The sequence below is a fragment of the Alligator mississippiensis genome, chromosome 1 (genome assembly GCF_030867095.1).
Source record: "Alligator mississippiensis isolate rAllMis1 chromosome 1, rAllMis1, whole genome shotgun sequence".
Classification (NCBI taxonomy): Eukaryota; Metazoa; Chordata; order Crocodylia; family Alligatoridae; genus Alligator; species Alligator mississippiensis.
This window is the reverse complement of record NC_081824.1, coordinates 236,470,655-236,477,226: the sequence shown is the minus strand read 5'-3', so window position 1 is coordinate 236,477,226 and position 6,572 is coordinate 236,470,655. Positions and strand designations below refer to the sequence as shown.

General features: G+C 45.0%; 1 long non-coding RNA gene across 1 annotated transcript; it reads right to left on the bottom strand.

The window, feature by feature from the left end:
• Window positions 1-1,886: 1,886 nt before the first annotated feature.
• On the bottom strand, window positions 1,887-2,591 carry LOC132247670 (uncharacterized). The gene is made up of 2 exons (XR_009458947.1): window positions 2,417-2,591; window positions 1,887-2,141 (listed from the first exon to the last, which is right to left on the bottom strand). It is a non-coding gene; the product is annotated as an uncharacterized LOC132247670 (long non-coding RNA).
• Between the last annotated feature and the right edge of the window lie 3,981 nt (window positions 2,592-6,572).

The following is a 6,572-nucleotide window of genomic DNA, read 5'->3' as shown; positions in this document are numbered from 1 at the left end:
ACCCAAGTCAAGAACAAGAGTCAGGGTTAAAGAGCCAACATCAGAAACTAAGGTCCAGAAGTGAAGTCAGAACTAGGTGAGGGGTTGCAAGTAGATCAGAACACAGCATGGCAGTCTTTGCCCAGACAGCTTCTTACTGACTATTCTTGGCTTACAAGGCCCAGTATGGGTAAGGCCCTCTTCCTGTATTCCTGAGGGATGTCTCAAACTACCTCCTGACTACTTCTAGCTGGAGCCTGGGGCTGAATTCTCTCCAGCTGGTCCTAGGCTTATTACAACAGCATCTCTTGGCAGCTGTGCTAAGTGTTCTGGTTGCTGTGACATGCCTGTTTTCCTCTTGTGGAACATCAGTTGCTAGGTTTCTTCTCAAGATGACTTATGATTGCCTGTTTCACATGCTCATAGTCTTGCTTCTCTAGGCATGTGCAGTGAACAGCCAGAGCCTCTCCAACCAGTAAGGTCCCCAGTCTAAGAACCCATGTTTTGCAGCTACATTGGCCTGCTATGTCTGTCCTCTTAAATACCTCAAGGAAGTCTTCCAAATTATCTTCCTTTGTCATTTTTTGGGATATATCCCTGCCACTATTTCCAGGAGGGACTTCTTTGCCCTCTTTTGCTTCTTTCTTGGCATGTTCATCATATCTATTGCTGTTATTGTCATAAGAGGTCTAACTGGGGTAATGCCTGTGTGCATTTGTTGCCTTCCTGTTCTTCCATCTTGCCTTGTAGACCTTGAACTACTTGCATAAGGAAGTCTAAGGTCCTTTGGGCTTGCTCTCAGACAGCCCTCTGCTGCTCTGCAGCATCTGCTTGCTGCCATGCCAGAAGGCATACTAACTATTCCATGCTTTATAGACCCAGCAGTCTCTTACCAACTGCTGCTCTCCTGGACAATGCACCAGATGTGACTGCCCACTGCTGCCCTCTTCTCTGGATGTGGTGCTGGCATTGCAGTCGCTGTACCGAGCAGGTCCTCCTCTCACTCCCAGGTTCCCCCATCTTGTTCACTTGGCACACTGTGGTGTTCGGTCACGGGGTGAGTTGCTGTGGGGAAAAAGCATAGGTGGCCAGGTATACAGCCTCTCACAGCTGAGAGCCTTCAGAATCACCTGGTGCAAGGTTTTAGGGCTGGTCTTCCTCTCTGTGATGTCCTTTAACATTTTTTACCCATTCTGACAACTTGCCACTGTTAGCTTTCCTGACCTCCTCCAGCAGGAGTTCTGTTCTTCCTCATTGCTAAAGCACTTCCACCCCACACTGACAGGACCTTCCCTTGTATCCCAGTCTGCTTGCTCTCTCTTAAAGGGCCCTTCCCTTTCTTTCTTATAATGGGCATTAAAGGGGAACCTGTTACACCCTCACAAAAGATAACAAGGTAACCCCAAGTCAGGGACACCCACCCCTGGACTGTGGTTTGTCTGAACGTTCATGTTGCCTTATCTGGGATTTCTCTGTTTCTCAGATATTGCAGTGACAGGAAATACACTTGAGCAACCTTCTCTAAGGCCGTTACCACTTAAGCAAGTTATAATGCTTTAACTATACCAATAAAGCTTAAGCAATATGACCCCAATAGCAAACATGTAGTTATGTAACCCTGGCAGCAGCGCTACCCACAGCCATGTCCACATTTTTGGGATCCCGGGGTGCCAATAGGTCTTGGTCTACTCCCACTCTACCTACAGGCTGGGAGCCACCACCCACTGGAGTGCTCTCCTGTGGTCCTCCCCGCACCAGACCACACACTAAATAACTATTTACAATAATGTATTATTTACAATAATAACTGAGAGATTCACAAATTCAACATCCCATAAATAACAAAGAAAATATTTTCAATGAGCTCAATAATAATCTATACCAGCAGATAAAGCAAATACTTATCATATAGCAAAAACGATTTTATTATCAACTTATAACAGGTATATAAACTTAATCAGCCAGGTCTCCACAAAATCATTCTGCCTGCAGCAAAGTAGCCCACTGTAGAGTGGCTGCAGTGGCACCCCGGGGAGTGGTGCTCGCTCTGCCTCAGAGAAGGGGTGGCAATCTGGGCAGAAGATGGGGGTGCCTGTCAGGACCTCAGGTGTGGCTGCTCCGGAGACCAGGGTTTCTTCCCTTTTCCAGTCTTTCCTGGATGCCTGCAATAAATCACACCATTTCCCAGACACTTCCCCAAGGCAGCTCCTCTGTGTTTGGCACTTGGAGTGCCCCTTCTCAGCTGTACTTTATTGAGCTCTGCTGGAGCTCCCACAAAGCCATGATTCCCTGCTGCTTTCTTCAGCTTTTCCTGAAAACCTCCTCTAGCAACCCCTGTCTTTGATTTCCACCCCCAAGTGACTCCCTGCACCCAGGGATCTTAAGAGTTGGGAGGGGAACCCATCTGCACAACCCCTGCGCCTTCAGTAAAGGATACCATGCGATCCTGGGTACTTATTAGCTGGTGGCTCCTCTGCCCTCAGTAGCAGCTCGCTTAGCAACAATTCCTCTGCCAGTTGTCCTCTCAGAAGCAACTGTCCTAGTAGCAGCCCTTCTCAGCACAGCTTCAGCTCCCCTCTCCCCAGCTAGTCTCCCCCTGTCTTTCCCCTGGAGCTTTCCGCCCTGGAGTTACAGCTGCATGATCACGTGCATGCAGTCTGTGCGCACAGCCTGCTGCAGATCTTTGTCCCAAGAGTGCAAACACCCTGACTGAGCTTGCAAGCACCTTCACATTTATTTAAATGGAAAGCTGCTTGCTACAGGTATAAAGGACCATTAAATTGTTATAAGTGAATTTATAGTACATAATCTACTGCTTAAAAATACATGGGGAAAAATCTCCCACTCCTAACTTACATAGCTGCAGTGGAACAAATCCTGTGCATATATTAGTCCTTAGTAAATATTTTTTGTGCAGATAAGTGTATGCAATATAAAAAAATATATATTGTATCTGTCAAACAAAGGTAAATATACCCTTTCTGGCCTCTAAGGCACAATTTCGTCCTGTGGTTTCTACAAACAACCTCCCTCCTTTTCTTCCCCTTCTGTATTCTGCTGTTCTTCAGACAGGAACTGTTTGAGTTCAGTGTTTCCTGGCATGTTATGCAAAAGGTAGGGCAGGGTGGCACTAACTGGCTCAAAGAAGCATGAGCTTTCATTGATAACAGCCTATTTCGTCAGATATTATGATTGGACTTCAGAAATAAATGGTTTTAAATAGACAGGAGAGGGACAAGGGAAGGAGATGCTGCTCAGAGAAGCAAAATGTGGGGACATAAAGATCCATAGGGATAAACAAAGCAACTAACAACTTGGCTAGGGACAGAAGTTACACATAAACCAGTTTAAGTGATCAGAAACTGGTTTGAACCTGTAATGGAACAGAAGTTCAGTGCACATAAACCATTTTCAAAATGGTCAAACCAGTTTAAGATAGATCTGGTTTGGATGTAGTATCAGACTTAACTGATTTAGGTCAAACTGATTTATGGAACTTTTGTCCCAGACCCCTTCCTAGTTCAAGTTAACTCACAGTCCCCCAGCATCCCAACATGCTTTCTAGCCCTGGGCTATGCTGCTTGCTCCAGCAGGGGTTCAAATTCAAGGGGCTGGGGTTGGGGAGGGGAAGAATTCCCCTCAGCTCCCCAGGGCTGCTGGAACCCTGGGTTGGGGTGGGGGGAAGCCCCCCAAGATGGAGGCTCCCAGATGCCCCCATGCTGGGCTGCACGGGCAGGCACCCAGCCAGGAGGACTGCTTCTCCCTCCCTCCTGTACAGGGTCTAAACCAGAGGTGGGCAAAATGCAGCCCGGGGGCCAGATGCAGCCTGCCAAGCCATTCTATCCAGCCTGTGGGGCCCCCCAAAATTAAGAAAATGAATAATTATCTGCCCCTGGCTGCTTGTCATGCGGCCCTCAATGGCTTGCCAAAACTCAGTAAGCGGCCCTCCACCCAAAATAATTGCCCGCCCCTGGACTCTAAAGCAATCAGCAGCTCGGAAGGGGGAGGGGCTCAGCTCCCTAAGGCTGCTTAGGCTGGGGAATCCAAGCTGGGGGAAAACCCTTGAAGGAGGAGGCTCCCCCAAGGTGGGGCAGCACCCAAATAGGGGGCTCCTTAAATCCCTGGGGAGGGACAGCAGGGGATTGGGGACACTTGGCTGTGCTGACAAGGGCCAGCAGGCTGGGAGATGTGCTCTAGCACCCTCCACCTACTGGCCTGGGTCAGAGCAGGCCTTCCCATGCCTTTCCCAATTGAAAACTGAATGTCAGTTCAGTTGGTTATTGGTTCAACCTAGGCAGTTTAAAGGAAGCTGCCTATATTGAATCGATTCAGTCTCAGGCTTTTTGACTATCTGTACTTAGCCTGTGTCCATCCAGATTTATCTTAAACTGGTTTCAGCCATTTTTAAAGTGGTTTATGTGCACTGAACTTCTGTTTTGTTACAGATTTGAACTGGTTACTGATCACTTATACCACTTTATGTGTAATTTCTGTCCCCAGCCTAGGAAAGTGGCAGAGTTTGCATTCAATACAATTCCTTCCCACAATTGTCAATGCTTTTATGCCCTATAGAAAAACAATGGAATTTAGTGGCCTAAATTGTTTCTGAAAAATCTCACAAAATTTACCTACCTTCAATATAGGTACCTAAACACCTTTAAAAATTTGACCCCATTTGACTTGCCCAAGATCAGACAGGGAGTCAGCGGCAGAACTGAAAGCTGAAACCAGGCCTTCTGGACTCTATTTCAAAGCTATGAGACCAGCCTTCCTCTTTATATGCTGCTTTTATTTTCTGGCAGGTGTTCTGTGGCAGGAGTTCAAGAAATTAGTTACATTAAAATTTAATATGAGAAAAAATAAAGGAAATTCTGACGTTTATGAACAATTTATTAAAGGAAGAAGGATTCTCAGTGTTTAATCCAGCCTACACAACAGCAAACTGCAGGAGCTGCAAGTCATTACTTAGCTTACAAGAAAAGTAATTACCATAGCAACTATCACATCTAAATAGTTCTTGGGCTGTTTCCAAGACACAAAAACCCTGTAAACAGAAATGCATTGCAAACATGCCATGTGAAACCTAATAGTAAAGAGTGTTTTAAAGGAATTGTATTTGCAGGACTTTCAAAGCTTTTAAAAAATGCTCCCCACAAAATGACTGTTACAGTAGCTGACAGCAATTGTATCAGCCCAAGGCCACAAAATAAACCACTCTTTTACACAGCATTCTAGTCCACTGAAGAGATGAAACACAAAGAAATATTGATGTCATTTTAAATTTGCTTTATCAGCAAGGCCTGTGAGGCAAAGCAATATTAATCCCACTTTATCAAGGTCCAGTGTAGAACAAGTAATTTTAAGTCATACAGAAAGTCTGCAGGGAGAACTAACAATAAAGCATGTCTCCCGTGCCCCAGCCCAGTCCTATATCCACTAGATCCCTGATCCCAAAGCACTGGACAGTTTTCTTGGAACAGTCACAGTTACAATCAAAGGTCACAGTTATAATCCTCTGGCTTTGATTACAAGTAAGGATAAAACAATCCTTCCATTTAAGAACAAACATAAAAACATTTCCTGAGCCACAAATTAAGTTCTTTGCTGAACTGCTGTTACCCAGGAAAACTGGAAAATACCGTGGCAATGGCTATATCTACCCTATAGTCCAAAGCTGCAATGGCAGTATGCATAAACCAACCCAAACTAGCTTTTTGACAACAGCACAGATGTTACCAAGGGCTGTGCAAGTCTGCCCAGGACTCTGGGGAAAGTGGCAGAAAACAGTAATAAATTACATTACACCTAAACTGGTATGGGTGTGCAACCTAACTATTATATTTTCCAGTATCTAAGAAGCTTTATTTTCTCTCCTCCAAGAAAGGTCTAAATTAAAGTAAATCTTCTGCATCAAAGCCAGGTACTATAAATATAATTAAAATTATTATAATAAAAGTTGACTAAAATTAAATGAAATTTATGTTGAAAACTTCTTCCCACTAATATAATAAATATGGCACCTGTTCATCAGCGAGTGATGGTGGATATTGCAGCTATTCTTCTGACTAGTGGTGCATTTTCTCTTGTGGCTGTAAAGACCAATGTTAGACTTGCAAGTCCTGCCACAATGGTTACAGGTGTACATGGCATTAGAGGCTACTGTGCTGACAGGATGTTTCCTTTGGTCACATTTCTGTTGTAATTCAAGTGACCATTTCTCATCATGATGTTGGACTCCATGATTGAGAAGGGAGCACCACTTTGTCTTGTCTCCTTCTAAGGCCTCCCAAAAGTTTGGATCAATTCCAAAAGCCTTCATATCCTGCTTACAGACATCTTCAAAGTGCAGTTTCAGGCACACTACTCTTCTCTCCACATCTGTAATTTGTGCATACAGGATATCCTTCAGGATGTGCCCATCTTCCATCCTGTGAAGAAGGCCAAGCCAGAGCAGACACTGCTGTTTGAGTAGTGCAGTGATGGTTGGCAGGTTGGTTCTGGCAATGACCTCTGTTGGTGATTTTGTCTTGCCACTTGATGTTAAGGATGTGCCATAAGCAGCCTAGGTCGAAGCTGTTCAGGTTCTTTTTTTT